At 48.5% G+C, this 16781-nt stretch overlaps 1 long non-coding RNA gene across 1 annotated transcript; it reads left to right on the top strand.

Moving 5' to 3' along the window:
• Positions 1 to 3783: 3783 nt before the first annotated feature.
• On the top strand, positions 3784 to 16099 carry LOC145509095 (uncharacterized). The gene is made up of 2 exons (XR_014055852.1): positions 3784 to 4241; positions 15873 to 16099. It is a non-coding gene; the product is annotated as an uncharacterized LOC145509095 (long non-coding RNA).
• The last annotated feature ends 682 nt before the right edge of the window (positions 16100 to 16781 follow it).

Raw genomic sequence — 16781 nt, 5'->3', positions numbered from 1 at the left:
TTCCCTGGTAGTCCAGTGGCTAAAACTCCAAGCTTCTAATGCAGGGGGCCCAGTTTTCATCCCTAGTCAGGAAAACTGTATCTTGCATGCCACAAGGAAGATCAAAGGTCCTCATGTGCCACAACTAAGGCCTGGTGCAGCCAAAAAAAACCCCAAAAACCCCAAATCCAGCACCATGCCAAACACTCTGGGTTCTGCTGCCCACAAACACCCTCCCCATGAGTGCTGGCGACACCATCCTTGTCAAACAAGTGTCCTCCTCTTAGGCTCCCTCACCACCACCTCCCCTGATGGCTCAGGTGATAAAGAATCTGCCTGCAATTCAGGAGACATGAGTTCAATCCCAAGGTCAGGAAGATCCCCTGGAGGAGGGAATGGCAACCCAATCCAGTATTCTTGGCTGGAGAATCCTATGGACAGAAGAGCCTGGTGGGCTACAGTCCATGGGGTCACAAAGAGCCGGATACAACTGAGCAACTAACACTAACACACCTCCTCCCCTATCTGAGGCATCCTAGATGTCGTCACTGCTGCAGATGAAACCCACTTGATGCCGGGGAAGGCCCAGCACAGATGTCCCCAGGATGAAACATCTGGGCCACATATTGCAGCAGCTGGCAGGAGCTGGGACACCACCAGGCAGGCAGACATCTCTGGGAGGCTAGGTGGCCCTGAGTCGCCTCCGGGTCCCACCATCTGTCTGCAGCCAAAACCTGTCTGATGATTTCTCTGGGCTGGGGAGGAAAGGGTCCCAGAGCTGACTGCCATCCCTAATTCTTTCATCCCCTCCCTCCTCATTTCCTCCCATCAGTGAATGATAGTCTCTCAGTCGTGTCCAACTCTTTGCGACCCCATGGACTGTAGCCTCCCAGGCTCTTCTGTCCATGGAAATCTCCAGCCAAGAATACTGGAGCGGGGAGCCATTCCCTTATCCAGGGGATCTTTCTGACCCAGGGAATGAACCTGGGTTTCCTGCATTGCAGGCAGATTCTTTACCCTCTGAGCTACCAGGGAATCTTAAGTCCGGGGCATTATCTCCAAATGATAACCTGAATCCAAGCACATCACTCCATCCCACTCCTTCTGCCTCTGCTGAGGCCCAGCCACCATCATTGCTCATTTGGACCAGTGCAGTAGCATCCCTGTGGTTTAGTCCCAGCTATTTCCCTGCCCTTGTCTCCTCTTACTCTGTGCCAGCCACACCGGCCTCCCTGCTGGGCTCAGAATACACCAGGAATGGTCTGGCCTCAAAGTCTTTGCCCATGCTATTCCCTCTGCCTGGAACATTCTTCTCAGATCTCCCCATGGCCAGCTCCTCCTCATCCTCCAAGTCTCTGCTCAAATATCACCTCCTCCAAGAAGCCCTCCCAATTTCCCTTGCCTAGTCAATCTTAGTTAGATTAGGCTGCTACAACAGAATGCCATAGACTGGGTGCTCATAAACAAGACATTTACTTCTCACAGTTCTGGAAGCTAGCAGTCCAAGATCAAGATGCAGGCAGAGAGACTGCACTGGTGGTCTAGTGGCTAAGACTCTGTGCTCCCAATGCAGGGGGTCCAGGTTCAATCCCTGGTCAAGGAACTAGATTGCACATGCTGCAACTAAGAGTTTGCATGCCACAACTAAAGATTCTGCGTGCTGAACTAAGGAATCTGCATGCCACAATGAAGATCGAAGATATCCTGTGCCACAACTAAGACCCGGTGCAGCCAAATAAATAAATATTTTTTTAAAAAAAGACACTGGCAGATTTGGTGCCTTCTGAGGATGTGCTTCCTGTTCCATAAAAACAGTCATCTTCTCACTGTGTCCTCACATGGCAGAAAGGGTAAGGGGGTGAGCTGGGGTCTCGTGTATAAGGGCGTGCATACATGTTAAGTCGCTTCAGTGGTGTCCGACTCTTTGTGACCCTATGGACTGCAGCCCACCAGGCTCCTCTGCCTGGGATTCTCCAGGCAAGAATACTGGAGTGGGTTGCCATTTCCTCCTCCAGGGGATCTTCCTGACCCAGGGATCAAACCCTTGTCTCCTATGTCTCCTGCACTGGCAGGCAGGTTCTTTGCCACTAGCACCACCTGGGAAGCCTAGTATAAGGGCACTAATCTCATTCATAAGGACTCCACCCTTATGATCTAAGCACCTCCCAGAGTCCCCACCTCCTCGTACTATCACATTAGGGATTAGGTTTCAACATATGAGTTTGGACAGGAAATAAACATACAGCCTATAGCAGTCTGTGCGTCCTCCCTAACCCTCCATCTCTTCCATGCTCCTCTCATTCCATGGGTTACCTGCCTTCTACCCAGTACTCTCCTCTCTTTGCCTGGAAAACTACTGCTCACGCTCTGAGCCCTAGTTCCTTCCAATCCCCCAGCCCCCTGGGTTCCCTCTCCTTGACCCTAAGGGGCTGGGTGAGTCTGTGTCCAGATCTGCATCCCTGCCATCCTGGGGTCCCTTGGGGACATCTCAGCACAGGGCTGGACACACAGGGGCTGTCATAAAGTATCTGCTGCCCTGTTGCTTTTCTTCCTCAGACCCCTCTCAGCCTGGGTGTCTTTCTAGAATTTCCACGGATCAGGAGTCTGGCTACAGAGTCTGTTTGAAAGGGATGCAATGGCTGGGGGTCGGGGACCATCTTGAGTGTGGGTTTGCACAGTGCACCCACTTCTTAAACGTGGGTTTTCAGTTTCCTTGGAGTGGCTCCACGGTCCCTGATGGAGATTGTAGAAGGGTCTGAAGCCCTGCAAACCACCCTTTGGCAGTGCCCATCTTCCCCTCTGGCTACCCAATGTCCCACACCCCTCTTGGCACCGCTCTCTTAGTCTCAGACCCCTGCCCCATCACCAGTGGTAGATGGCACCTTGGGACATCCAATCACATTATCAGAGGCATTAAAGAGCCTAGTGGTGAAAACTGTTGACCCTGGAGCCAGGTAGCCCGAGTTTAAATCCCAGGTTTCCACTTGTACTCATTCTGTGTGACATTGGGAAAAGTATTTGCCCTCTCTGAGCCTCAGTTTCCCCATCTCTAAAATGGGGGTAATGACATCTACTTCTTAACCTGTTAGAAGGATTAACTGAGTTTCTATGCTGTTTATTTCTGGGGTGTTAGTTCCCTAACCAGGGACTGAATCTGAGCCCCCTGCAGTGGAAGCATGGAGTCTTAAAGACTGGACCCCCAGGGAAGTCTCTGTGCTGTTTATTCTAAAACAGAGCTGGGCACATGGGAATTGTCCTAAGAAGTGCTAGTTGCTGTTATTATTAGTATTATTTAATTTATTATTATTTTTTAATTTATTTCTCAAATCCCCCAGGGCCCAGTGCCAGCCATGATCTCCCCTGCTCCTGAGTACAGGGTCCTGGCTCTCAGCCCCTCCCCTGTGCAGAGCAGCCACCTGTGCCAAGAGAAGATTCTAGAAGAAGGGGGAGGGGCTGCCTGGTGGCTCTTCTCCTCTCACGTTTGCAGAGCGAGCTCAGTGCGCGCTGACTTTGAACAGAGGTTTTTCTTGGGGACTTTGGGGGTTTAGCAAGGAGGGGCTAAAGGTCCCAGCCCCACCCAGGTGGCTCCTGATATTCTCAGCAGCCCCAGGGATGAGTGAGTTATAAATCAACATCTCACAGGGGACAGCCGCTTCGCGAGCCTGGGGACCTCGAAGAAATGCAGCTCCAGGCCCTAGCAGTGACCCTGGGGGTGACCTTTGCCTGCCGGCTCATCCAACCAATGAGAAAGCCCGCTACGGGTGCCTGGAAACCGTTTCCATGACACCCAGAAGCCGCGGTGCCTGGATGGGCCTGGTCCGAGGGTGAGGGGCTGGCGGGTGCGGGGGGGGGGGGGGCAGGAATGCTTGCAGATAACCATGGCAACGCCAGCAGCTGCGGGAGGCAGCCCCAGCTGGCACGGAGGCGCCTGCCCGCTGGATCCCAGTGCTGCCACCGCTCCCAGGGCCCTCCTCCTGGCACGAGCAGGGACACTGAGGCCCAGAGACACCTGTCACCCACTCTAGGGTGCCTTTTGGAGATGGAAATTGCACCCTGCCTGTGTCAACATGAGTTGCCTCAGAGGAAAGGGTGGGGCTTTGGGAGGCAAAGCAGAGACCCTGCAGGCTTGGCCAGGGGCAATCTGGGAGGGCTTTCTGAAAGAGGTGAGCATTTCCCAAGCATCACTGGTTGTTGCCACGTCAGCACACACCTGTTCCACGATTGATTTGATATCTGCCTTCCACTGACTCACGTCTTCTCAAGTAAGTTTATTTAAAAACAGTCTCTCCTTTCCTCCTGCAAATGGAAAGCTGGTTGCACCTGCCCAAATACAAGGTGGGTGGCAGAACACACTGGATGGAAATAAAACACAGTTATTCCATCTAGTGAGGAGGAGTCACTGCCCGCTCAAGGCTGGGAGCCCGCAGCCTGCTCTCACTTTGTTTACAAGAGGATGTATGAGAGAAAAGGGTTAAAAACAAACAAACAAACAAACAAAAAACAGAGCTCTCAGCACTCTCTCCTTTGCATCATCAGAGGTAATGAAAGATTGGGAAACAACTCATTTTTCCCCATGCGAATTAATGATATTGATGGAAGGATCCAGAATTGCTCTGGGCTGCATCACTGAGGGGAATCCTGCCCTGCTGATTGAGGATTTGGTTAGGTGGAAAGGAAGGGTGTCTGAGGCAGGGATGTACAGCATAGGCAAAGGCTTGGAGGAAGGATTCTTGAGGAGAGGGTGCAGTTGTGAGAGAATTTCTCCCTAGGCTAGAAGGAACAGTGTCTTCTGGCCTTGTGATGTTTTCCAACAGAGGTGGGTAGGAAAGCAAATGAATCTTTGGTCCAAGAGGGAGGGGGCTTGGGGCTCTGGGTTCTGAGAGAGTACTGTAAGGGGCTGTCTGGGAGGAGGAAGTGTTATGTGGGTGATGATTCCTGGAAGCAGCAGAAAGGGAGGGGAGAGGTATACTGGTAAGAGAAGGGGCCAATATGGGGGCATCAGTGAGCAGTGACTACTGTGAGCATCTGGGACCCAATCTTGCTGGGGACATCTGTAATATCATGTAGAGGAATCCTCAGAGTGGTTCCATTTGTACATTAAAGGCTCTGACAAGTCCTGCAAAAGAGACACCTGTTGAATGGTTTTCCAGATGAGCCTGGATATCAACTTTTTATCCACAGCAGTTTTCTGGACACATTTTTTGAGGCATCAATCATACCTCTGCCTTCTCTGGCCTCCTCTTTTTTTTTTTGGCCACATGAACTCTTCCTTGAAGTGCACTGACTTTCCATAGTTGTGGCATGCACAGGCTTCTCCAGTTACAGCACATGGGCTCCAGAGCATGCAGACTCAGTAGCTGCGGCATGCCAGCTCTCTAGTTGTGGTATGCAGTTTTAGTTGCCTCACTGCATCTGGGATCTTAATTCTCCAATCAGGGATTGAACCCATGTCCTCTGCACTGGAAGGCAGATTGTTAACCACTTGACCACCAGGGAAGTCCCTCTTGGCCTCCTCTTATATCTAGGTTGTGATGTGAGACAGACAATAAAATTAATACAATTATTATTCTTTCCCCAAGAGAACATGTACTGGCTTCTGTATCTGAAAAGTCCAAAGTTCTCTTCTTCCAGGTATGGCTAGATCAAGGCACTGAGCTAATGATACTGATGCTATTTTTAAAACATACACCTTTGAGGCACAATTGACATGCAATTTGGCCAACACAAACCCATTTGTGATGGGTTATGACATATGTTTATGTCCATGAAACCATTACCACAATCAAAATAATAAATTTCATCCCCCAAAGTTGCCTTGTGTCCTTTTATAATGTTGGCCCAACACATGAAGAAAGGCTGCCACTGGGATAGGGCATGGAGTTTGAGAGATGAAACCTGTTGCCTTGGCTCTGTTTTGGTTGTGAGCAATGGAAATTAAACAGTTCTGGAGGGGAAACAGGGCTTCCCTGATGGTTCAGTTGGTAAAGAATCCGCCTGCAATGCAGGAGACCCTGGTTCAATTCCTGGGTCGGGAAGATCTGCTGGAGAAGGGATAGGCTACCCACTCCAGTATTCTTGGGCTTCCCTTGTGGCTCAGTTGGTAAAGAATCTGCCCTCAATGCGGGAGACCTGGGTTCATTCCCTTGGTTGGGAAGATCCCCAGGAGAAGGGAAAGGCTGCCCACTCCAGTATTCTGGCCTGGAGAATTTCATGGACTGTACAGCCCATGGGGTTGCAAAGAGTTGGACATGACAGCAATTTTCACTTTAACTTGGGGGGGGGGAGACCATATAAACAGATTCCAGCAACTGAAAATTCCAGGGTCCAGCTTCAGGCATAGCTGGATCCAGGAGCTGAGCTGATGTTATTGGAGGTCTATTTCAGTGTCTCAGTTTGACTTTCCTCTGGGTGAGCTTCATTCACAGGCCCCCATTCATAGAGTCAAAAGATCCCCCAAACTCCAGGTTTATTTCTCTTCCCAGTCAGCCTGGCAAGCAGAAATGAAAACCCTCCTGCCTAGGGGTTCCAGCAAAGACCATGGCTAATTCTGATCGGCTTGACTCAGGTCACATGGCCACCTCTGAACTAATCACTGTGGCTGAGGGATGTGATAGTCCCACTAACCAGCTCACTGTAAACCAAGAAATATATTGGGGTGGGTTCAGACTGGGAGTGAGGAGCAGGCTCCCCCACCCCCGAAGCAGAGCCAGAATTTGTCACTGGCCAATGCAGGGGATATGGGTTCGATCCCTGGTCTAGGAAGATTCCACATGCCGTGGGACAACTAAGTCTGTGCACCATGACTCCTGAGCCCGAGAAGCCACAACTACTGAAGCCTGAGAGCCCTAGAGCCTGTGCTCCAGAAGAGAAGTCACTGTGATGAGAAGCCTGTGCAAACTGCAACAAAGAGTAGCTCCCGTTCACCACAACTAGAGAAAGCCCGCGTGCAGCAACAAAAACCCAGTGCAGCCAAAAATAAATCTTAATAAATAGAATAAATTAATTTCATTATAATAGGCTGTATGACATTAGGAAAATGGCTTGCTCTCTCTGGTCTGTTTCCCATCCATAAAAAAAAACCTATGGGGAGGCCATGATTGAGTCCTTGAGTTGTGGGGCTGCAAGGTGTCTGGAATACCCAGGAGCCTGGAGAGGACCCTCCCTCCCTCCCACCTCTCTCCTGGGACTCCATGGATTGCTGAATCCTTACTATTATCCAGGCCTGATAACATGGATCCACAGCAAGGGCCACCCCAGTCTCAGCCCATCCTAGAGTAAAATTCATAGACAACATAACTGACCAACACATGTAATTTCAAAAAACATAACTTGCTGGTTATAATATAAAGGAGAAATAAAAAGAAAGCTCTTTTCCATAAAATTCTATGTATTTCAATATGTAAATGTTGCAGCACAACCATGATAAAAGATTCGACAAAGCCGTCAGAAGCCTCCACCTGATGGGCCCCATCATTGCTTCTCTGCACCAGGGCAGTTACCTCCACCTTGGTCCCCAGGCTCCCTCCTTGGCTCCCCACAGTCTGTCCTCCCTGCAGCCACCAGATGAGCCCCGTGAGCACCTGAATCAGGTACCTCCCCAGGTCCTCTGCCCACAGCCCTCCAGGGTCCTACCTCCCTTGGGGTAAAAGCCCAAGTCCTCCCCTGAACTTCCAAAACTGTGGCTCTGCCCTGTCACCTCCCTGCCCTCCCCTCCTCCCTCTCTCCCCCTCCCTCACTCTGCTCCAGCCACGTGGGCTTCCTCATTGTTCCAACACACCAGGCCCAGTCCTGCCCCAGGGCCTTTGCACAGGCTGTGCCGTCAACCTAGCCAGCTTTTCTCCCAGACATTCCTATGTCTGATTTCTCCTCACCCCTGAAGTCTCAGCTCAAATGCCACTTTTTTTCACCTCCTCCTTGACCTTCAGTTAAATGCTCCCCAGCCTCCCTCTTTCACTCCCTATCACATCCCTCCCTTTGCTTATCTTCTCCGAATAAGGCTTTCTGATTTTTCTTTAATTCTGTTAATTCTTTGTTACCTGATCCCAGGAGCCCTACAATAGCACATGCAGTATTCAATAAATGAATTCATTCAGTGAATGTTTAAATGAGTCCATCATCTCATGCCCATTTTCTGGATGAGGAAGCTGAGGCATGGAGAGGTGAGTTTGCCTGGAGGGAGAACCAGGTTTGAGACACTTCAACTCTCAACTCTGATACTGAAACCCTGGTGTTCCCTAAGGACCCAGATCATGAGTAGAAAGGAGGCGAGAGCGACAGTGAAGGAGTTAAACCTCCACCATCACCCATCCCCCCAACTTCAGTCACCAGGCCTGGGTCACTTTGTGCCGAATTCACACATACACACGCGGGTTTCTGGCTCCTTTGGCTCACGCGTCCCACCCCCAGGGGGAAGCATATTCGTCTCCATGGCAACCGTGTTGTCTCCCGTCTGACTGGGGCTGAATGACAGCATTGGGCCAGATGAAGTCACTTACCACCCACACAGGAGAGATAGAAGCTGGCCCAGAAGTGCCAAGAGCAGGGACAGACTCAGAGGTCCACTTCACCACCAGCAGACTGGAGCTGGGGGAACAAACCTGTCCGCAGCCCATCATTCCACCATCACAGCTCCGTGCCTTGGTGTCTTAAGCACTTTGGTGGCCCTGGGGCTTCAGAGAGAGCTCAGATCTCAGGTGTGCAGGATCTAGCGCCCTGGAGAGATTGCATCTGATCCATCTTTGTAACTCCTACTCCTGGCACTGAGCCTGGCACACAGTAGGTGTTCAATAAATGCTTGAGAAGGAAAGGAGGGAGAAACAGAGGAAGGGGATTGTTGGCCAGAGCCCTTAAGTTCTTACCTAACAGTTTAGATTTCTTCCAGGATTTTTTCCTATCAGCCAGCACTTCTCTTATCAGTTAACCTTTTAGTTATCAGCTCACGCCTTAGTTATCAGCTCACACTTTAGTGATCAGCTAACACCTCAGCTATTATCTGTGTCAGAAATATTCAGGGAAAGCTGAAGAATGGGCAACTGAGCCTCAGAAAACAGGTTTGTTTTTTTTTTTCCCCTCCAATCCCTTCCTCCCCTCCCCACCAATTCCCAGCAGGGAGAGAGAGTTGATTGGTTTTGCAGGAAGCTGGGGAAGGGAAGTTCTGAAACCAAAGCTTCTACTCCAGTATTCTTGTCTGGGAAATCTCATATACAGAGTAGCTTGGTGGGCTACAGTCCATGGGGCTGCAAAGAGTTGGACATGACTTAATGACTAAACAACTACCACCACTGTCTTTACAATTGGAAGGAAAAAATCAAACAACAACAACAAAGGGTATCATAAGGTGAAAAACGTGGGCTCAGTTCTTAAGGAAGGATTTTCATACCAGTGGAACTATCCAAAACCTGGATGGGCTGCCTTAAGCAGTAATGAGGTCCCCATCACAGGAGGTAGTCAAGTTGAGCTAGAGAACCATGCTTAGGAAGACACAGAGGGAATCGGAGACAGATTCCAAGAGTGCTGTCTTTTTGATTCTAAGATTTGGTGACAGTTCTAAGATTCTGTGCCTAAGATTCAGCAGCAAACCCCAAGTTTCCACAATGATAGAGGTCTGGGCGGTCATTCTGGAATCTTCTGATTCATCACACAATTCATCGATTCCACAAACAACAACTGGCCACATGCTGTGAGCCAGGCCTTGTTCTAGGAGCTGGGGACAGAGCAGGGACCTAAAACAGTCAATACCTGACAGTCTTGGGTGGAGACAGGCAAGAAACAGTTAAACCAATGGATTATAATCTATCCAGCCAATAAATTCACAGTGGGAGAAAAATAGATCAGGGAGGAGGGACTCTGGAAGTAACCAGTGGAGGGAAATACTAGCTAATACGGTGATGGTGACACTTGAGCTGAGACCTGAAAAAGATGAAGGAAAGAGACTTCATGTGAACAAAGCGTGTTCCAAACAGAAGAAACAGTCGGGACAAAGAACCTGAGGCATGAACATGCTCAGCATGTTTGAAAAACAACGAGGAAATGATGGAGGAGAGTTGGAGGTAAGGCAGACGCACCTGAGGAGGTGCCATCTGAGCTGAAAAGAAGCTATGCCTCCCAAAGCCAGGGGCTTTCCAAATACAGCGGACAGCATATGCAAGGGTCCTGGGAAATGAATGAGCTTGAAGAGAGAGAGAGAAAGGAAAGGACACAAACACTTACAAGCAGAGACAGAGAGACTGTGAAACAGAAAGACAGATGGAGAAACTGAGAGAGAGACAGGCAGAGAAGAGTCTTCCATTGACAGGTGTTCTGGGTTGGATTTCGTTCTTCCCAAGTTCATATGTTGAAGGTCATAACCCCAAGACCTCACAATGTAATCTTATTTGGAAATAGATTAAGGTGAGGTTATACTGGTGAATCGGAGTGCAGGGAGAAATATCAACAACATCAGATATGCAGATGATACCACTCTAATGGTAAAAAGTGAAGAGGAACTAAAAAGCCTCTTGATGACGGTGAAAGAGGAGAGTGAAAAAGCTGGTTTAAAACTCAGCATTCAAAAACCTAAGATCATGGCATCTGGTCCCATCACTTCCTGGCAAATAGTTGGGGAAAAGGTGGAAGCAGTGGCAGATTTTATTTTCTTGGGCTCCAAAATCATTGTAAATGGTACCTGCAACCATGAAATTAAAAGCTATGACAAACCTAGACAGCCTATTAAAAAGCAAAGATATCATTTTGCCAACAAAGGTCTGCACAGTCAAGGCAGTGGTTTTTCCAGTAGTCATGTATGGATGTGAGAGTTGGACCATAAAGAAGACTGAGCATGGAAGAATTGATGCTTTCAAATTGTGGTGCTGGAGAAGACTCTTGAGCATTCCTTGGACAGCAAGAAGATCAAACCAGTCAATCCTAAAGGAAATCAACCCTGAAGATTCATTGGAAGGACTGATGCTGAAGCTGAAGCTCCAATCCTTTGGCCATCTGATGCGAAGAGCCAACTTATTGGAAAAGACTCTGATGCTAGGAATGATTGAAGGTAAAAGGAGAAGAGGGTGACAGAGGATGAGATGGTTAGATAACATTACTGACTCAATGCAATGCATTTGAACAAACTCCAGGTGATAGTGAAGGACGGGGAAGTTTGGCGTGCCACAGTCCATGGGGTCACAAAGAGTCGGACATGACTTAGTGACTGAACAGTAACAACGTACTGGTGAAGAGTGGGTCCCTAATTCAATATGATTAGTGTCCTTATAAAAGAGGGACGTTTGGACAGTCATGCATACAAGGAGAAAGCTTTGTGAAGATGAAGACAGTCACCTACAAGCCAAGGAGAGAGACATGGGACACATCCTTCCCTCAGGGCCCTCACAAGGGACCAAGCCAGCCAACACCTTAATCTCAGACTTACAGTGCCCAGAAATGTGACAATACTTGTCGTCTGTTTAAGCCCCCAGTCTGTGGTAATTTGTTACAGCAGCCACTGGAAACTAGTACTCTGTGTGAGCCAATGAGTTAACAAATGACTGCATTTGGAAAGTCAGGGACTGTTCTGCAAAGCTTGATTCTGCCTTGGTCAACCTCACTCAGATTGGAGGGAATTTCCAGTTCAGGAGTTCAAATGTCATGCTTGTTTCTCCAGGAGATGATAGGTCTAAAGATGACCTGTTATGCCCAAAACCTTTCTTTTTTAAAAAAATTATTTATTTGGCTGGTTCAGGTCTTAGTTGCAACATGCAGGATCTTTGCTGCATCATGTGGGATCTTTCATCGCAGCACATGGACTCTCTAGTTGTGGTGTGCAGGATTAGTTTCTCTGCAGCATGTGGGATCCTAGTTCTACGACCAGGGATCAAACCAGTATTCCCTGCATTGCAGGGTGGATTCCTAATCACTGGACCACCAGGGAAGTCCCTGTTCAGAACCTTTCTATGATTCGTTGCAGAGCACCCTCCCCGTGGACCCCCTTCCCAAAGTAGGAACTCTTTTTTTTTTTTTTTAAACAGAAGAGGAAACGGGCTCATAGAGGGCACTGTGGCAGGCAACTTATTAATACAAATATGTTCCCAGGAACTTTTGCCTTGGTCTTCCTCTCCTGGTGTAATCCTCTTCCCTTGCTTCAAATGAATAGAATACCACAAAAACAATGGATGGCGTTTTCAGGGTTGGGTTATAAAAAAAACTGTGGCATCCATCTTGCTGGACTCTCTCTACTGACTCTTTCTGTTTTGAAGAAGCAAGCTGCTGTGGTAGGGAGGCACCAGTGGCAAGTAACTGCGAGTGGCCTCCAGCCAACAGCCAGTAAGGAACTGAGGCTCTCCTCCTAACAACCTATAAGGAACTGAATAATGCTGACAACCATGGGAGCTTGGAAGTGGATCCTGCCCTGGTCAAACATTCAGATGAGACATCATCCCTAACTGATACTTTGTTACAGCCTGAAGCATAGGACTCTGTTCAGCCATGCCCAGATTTCTGATCCACAGAAATTGAGATAGTAAATGTCATTTTAAGCCATAAAGTTTTGGAGAATAATTTGTTATGCAGCAACAGCTAACAAATACAGACAATCCTTAACCTAGGTCATAAAGTAGGAAATAGCAGCAGAATTTGAACCCAGGACTGCACAGAGACATGTCCAGTCCCTTGCTCTCAACAAAGACCAACTGACCCCTAGATTTGCTTTGTGAGTTGTGCTTTGGGCTCCCCCACCCCCCAAAATACATGGTTTCAGGATCCATTTGTTTGAAAATTCCCTTGCTTCTTTTGCTTTCTTTCTGTTCCTCAAATTCACCAAAGTGTTCTCTGACCCCAGGGTCTGTGTACTGGCTGTGACCTCTGCTACAGCTTCCTCCCTTTGCCTTGCTCCATGACTAGCTTTAGGTCACAGCTCAAATGTCATCTCCTCAGAGAGAGCCTCTCCAATTTCCCCCTGCCCTAACTAAAGTCACCTGTTCATCTTTCCCTAGCACATTAGCTCCTTTTATTTTTCCACAGAATTCTCATGAGAAAGTATTTCAGAAAAAAGTAACTGTTTTTGCTGTTTATCAGCTGTCTGCTTCACATGGCAGGAATTTTGGTCTGCTTTAGTCACTGGTGTGCCCCCAATGCCCAGCACAGGGTCAAGCACACAGTAAATGCTGGAGTAAGCCAACAGGTGGCTGGTCTGGGACCTTGCATACATGCCTTCACAGGTCTGAGACTCAAATTGCCTATCGATGAAAGGGGGCAACCATCCTCCCACACAGAGATGACTGCTGACACTGGGAACAGGTGAGTGAGAATGCCCAGTGGGGTCACAGACCCCCAGAGCTGTCCTCTCCAGGTCACACGGGCATGTCACTGTCCATGGTGCTGAGCAGTGCAGGTGTGGGCATCTCCTAGTGTAGCTCTTTGAAAAGGAGTCTACACAGTACACATAGTCCAGGGTGTAGAATCTGGGGTGTCAGGAACCCACATGGTTCTTTCATGGAACTCCCACCCCAGCTGCTATCTCTGTGACCTCTTGTGGGAGGAGCCTCTCCCACTGGGGACCCTGATCTCCTAAGCCCCATCTGGCCCCAGCCTTGGTTCTATCAACCTAAGTGACAATTCAAGGGATCCTGAGTTGATAGCAGTAACTTCAACTTCTCAGTCTCTTTCTGACTCTATGCATCTCTGTCTCTTCTGTGTTGCTGTGTCTCTCTATCTCTCTCTCCTCTGTCTACTCATGTCTCTTTTTGTCTCTATCTCTTCCCCCACAAATCCCCACATTCTGGAGGCTCCAAGCCCTTCATGCTATCTGCAATGGGCTCAACGTTCTCCAGCTACCTGGGAAGGGGATGTGGAAGAAACAAAGTGAAGACTTCCACCTCTCTCCCTGTCTGCGTATCAGCCAATATATGCTGCAGAGCATGGGGGCATAAACAGTCATCATCCTGTCCCAGTCCCAACACCACCTCCAGTTACCCTTGTGTCTCAGTATCCATCTATACAGTGATGTGATTGGTAGATGATCTCTCAGCACCTCCCAAGGGCCACTCCCTGCTCCCCACATAAAAAAAAATCTCATTAGTCCCCAAACACCTGGAAGCAGAACATGAGGTGTGTGAATAATTTATTTTGTGAGTCATTTTAATATTTTATAATTGTGATGAGCTGTTTGGCTTTATGGATGTGTTTGGGTGTCATTAAGACAGAGCCAGAGATGGGCACTGCCACTGCAGTATCTCTAAATCAGCCAAGGTGACCTGTCTCCATGGTGGGGCAAATAGTGGGGGAGCCAGGCTAGAGGAAGGAGGCAGTCTTGAGGATATTGATGCAGATCGGGTGTCACCAGTGGTTAGTGGGCTCAGCTGTACTGAGACTGCAGCTACAGATCAGCCTCATCTGCTTTTTCCATTCATTCATTCATCCCCTCAAACACTCACTTTTTCAAACTCTGCAAGGACTGAATGTTTGTATCTTCTCCCATCCCCAATTCATATGTTGAAACTCTGACCTCCAATGGGATGGCATTGGGAGGTGGAGACTTTGGGAAGTAATTAGGGTTACATGAGGTCCCAAGGTGGGGCTCCCATAATAGGATTAGTGCCCTTTTAAGAAGGGGAGACTAGGGACTTCCCTTGCAGTCCAGTGATTAAGAATCTGCCTTCCAGTGCAGGGGATACAGGTTCGATCCCTGGCTGGGCAACTAAACCCACGAGCTGCAACTACTGAGCCCTCTCACTCTAGAACCCATGTACTGTAACTAAGACCCAACACAATCAAATAAATAAAGGCTGGAGCCTGGGGTTTGCACTAAAAATTCTCAGTTTGCCCATCCTCCTCTCCAGAGTCACTCTTAATTCTTTCTCATCCTTGCCCATGCCTTTGGAGAGGCTCATCTGCATAGACATAATCCATGATCTCCCATTGGCCAGATCCTGTCAGGTTTAAGCAATGGGAAGCAGATGTAGGTGATCAGAGAAAGAGACTGGGGTATTTGTTCTCCCAGCTCCTGTTTTGCTGTACTACTGCTGAGCACCTGAGCTCCTTGCAAGCCTATCTCCCACTGGATCCCAGCAACTACATTCTTTCTTCATGCACTCAGACCTACATGTGAGGAACAGCTCTCCGTGGTTGCAGCCCCCGATGCTACACTATGCCCTGAGGGTTTCCCATCATCCTGCTTATACCTCTGTAAACAATCCTTTATTAACTGTTCCTTTAACAACACTGGGTGTCTGTCCATTTTCTCCAGGACTGTAAATGATTCAGTTATGGGACATTAAGCATCTGAGTCCTTTTCTATAGGGTTAGAGCCTTATATGGCAAGCCTTAAAATTACTGTAAACAAGCAGGGCCCCATGGGGCCTTCCTAGAAGAGCTCCCTCCCACACCATGTCCTCCACCTGCCCCTTGTCTGCAGAAAAACTTTAGCTTCCTAGGCCTTCCCCAAGTTCCAAATCATAAATTTAATGAGAAAAGAGAAAATGTAGAAAGGAAAACAGTTAAAACAGAAATAAGGATGTGAGTGCTAAGTCGTTTCAGTCGTGTCCAACTCTGTATGAGCCTATGGACTATAGCCCTCCAGGCTCCTCTGTCCATGGGGATTCTCCAGGCAAGAATACTGGAGTGGGTTGCCATGCCCTCCTCCAGGGGATCTTTCCAACCCAGGGATCAAACCCACGTCTCTTATGTTTCCTGCATTGGCAAGCAGGTTCTTTACCTTTACCACCACTTGGGCCTTAGCTTCCTAGGTCTTCCCCAAGTTCCAAAGCATAAATTTAATCAGAGAAGTGAGAAAATGCAGAAATAAGGGAAAACAGTTAAACAAGACAGAAATATGAATAGTTCAGCCATTAAAGTCAAGGACCTTTAGTTCCCCCTCAAGGGCTATAGATAATATTCTTAGTCATGTCTTTTGAAATGTTTTGCAGATACTGAAACCCCCACCAGGTGGAAGAAGTTAACTGCATGCTGCTTACAAGTATGTAGACCCCAGACTGGTTGGAACCAGGAGGTTGATGATGTTGACTCCAGACTAGCTCACCAGCAACCAATCAGAAGAATGTCCACCCGCTGATCATACACCCCACAATCCCCCTCCTTCACCCTGTGGCCGTTCCCTTACAGTCTTTGAGGAAATTGAGTCTTTTAAGCACTAGCCACCTGGACTCCTTGCTTGGCGTCCTGCAGTAAATGCTGCACTTTCCGTCACTGCTACTCTCTGTCAGTAGATTGGCTTTACTGCATGTGGGCAAGCAGACCCAAGTTTTCATTCGGTAACATTATCAAACAACAAGCCCCTGGAATTGGAATCTTGGGACAGCCCCAAGAATCCTAAGCAGTGGTATTTCCAGTGTGGTTAATAGCCTAGACACTAAACCACAGAAATCCAGGACAATGAGCCCCCAGAAGGAAGTAATTCTGGAAGACTTTTTACCATGACATCCTCAGGCAGAGGATGAGATGGTTCCAGCAGCATCACCGACTCAATGGACATGAATTTGAGCAAAGTCTGGAAGATTATGGAGGACAGAGGAGCCTGGCATGCTGCACACTATGGGGTCACAAAGAGTCAGACACAACTGAACAACTGAATGACAACAACCTCAGGTAATGGACAACATGATAGAGAGGGGCTGGCATCCATCCAAAAACCCATGCCCCCACCTCCCATAGTGTGGAGCTCTGTTCCCACCCCCTACCCACACTGGAAAAGGCAGCCCAGCTGGGGACATCATTCCCAAACACCCTTGCAGTAGGTGTGGTCATGTGATCTGGCCAATGAGCCATGAGTGGAAGTGATGAGCATTAGTCCTGAGTGGTAGTCAGTCTTGGTTTTC

The sequence above is a fragment of the Giraffa tippelskirchi genome, chromosome 6 (assembly GCF_054371585.1).
Source record: "Giraffa tippelskirchi isolate mGirTip1 chromosome 6, T2T-mGirTip1v1.2.pri, whole genome shotgun sequence".
NCBI classification, from domain to species: Eukaryota; Metazoa; Chordata; class Mammalia; order Artiodactyla; family Giraffidae; genus Giraffa; species Giraffa tippelskirchi.
The sequence above is the reverse complement of the archived record's forward strand: the minus strand, read 5'-3'. Positions and strand labels throughout refer to the sequence as shown.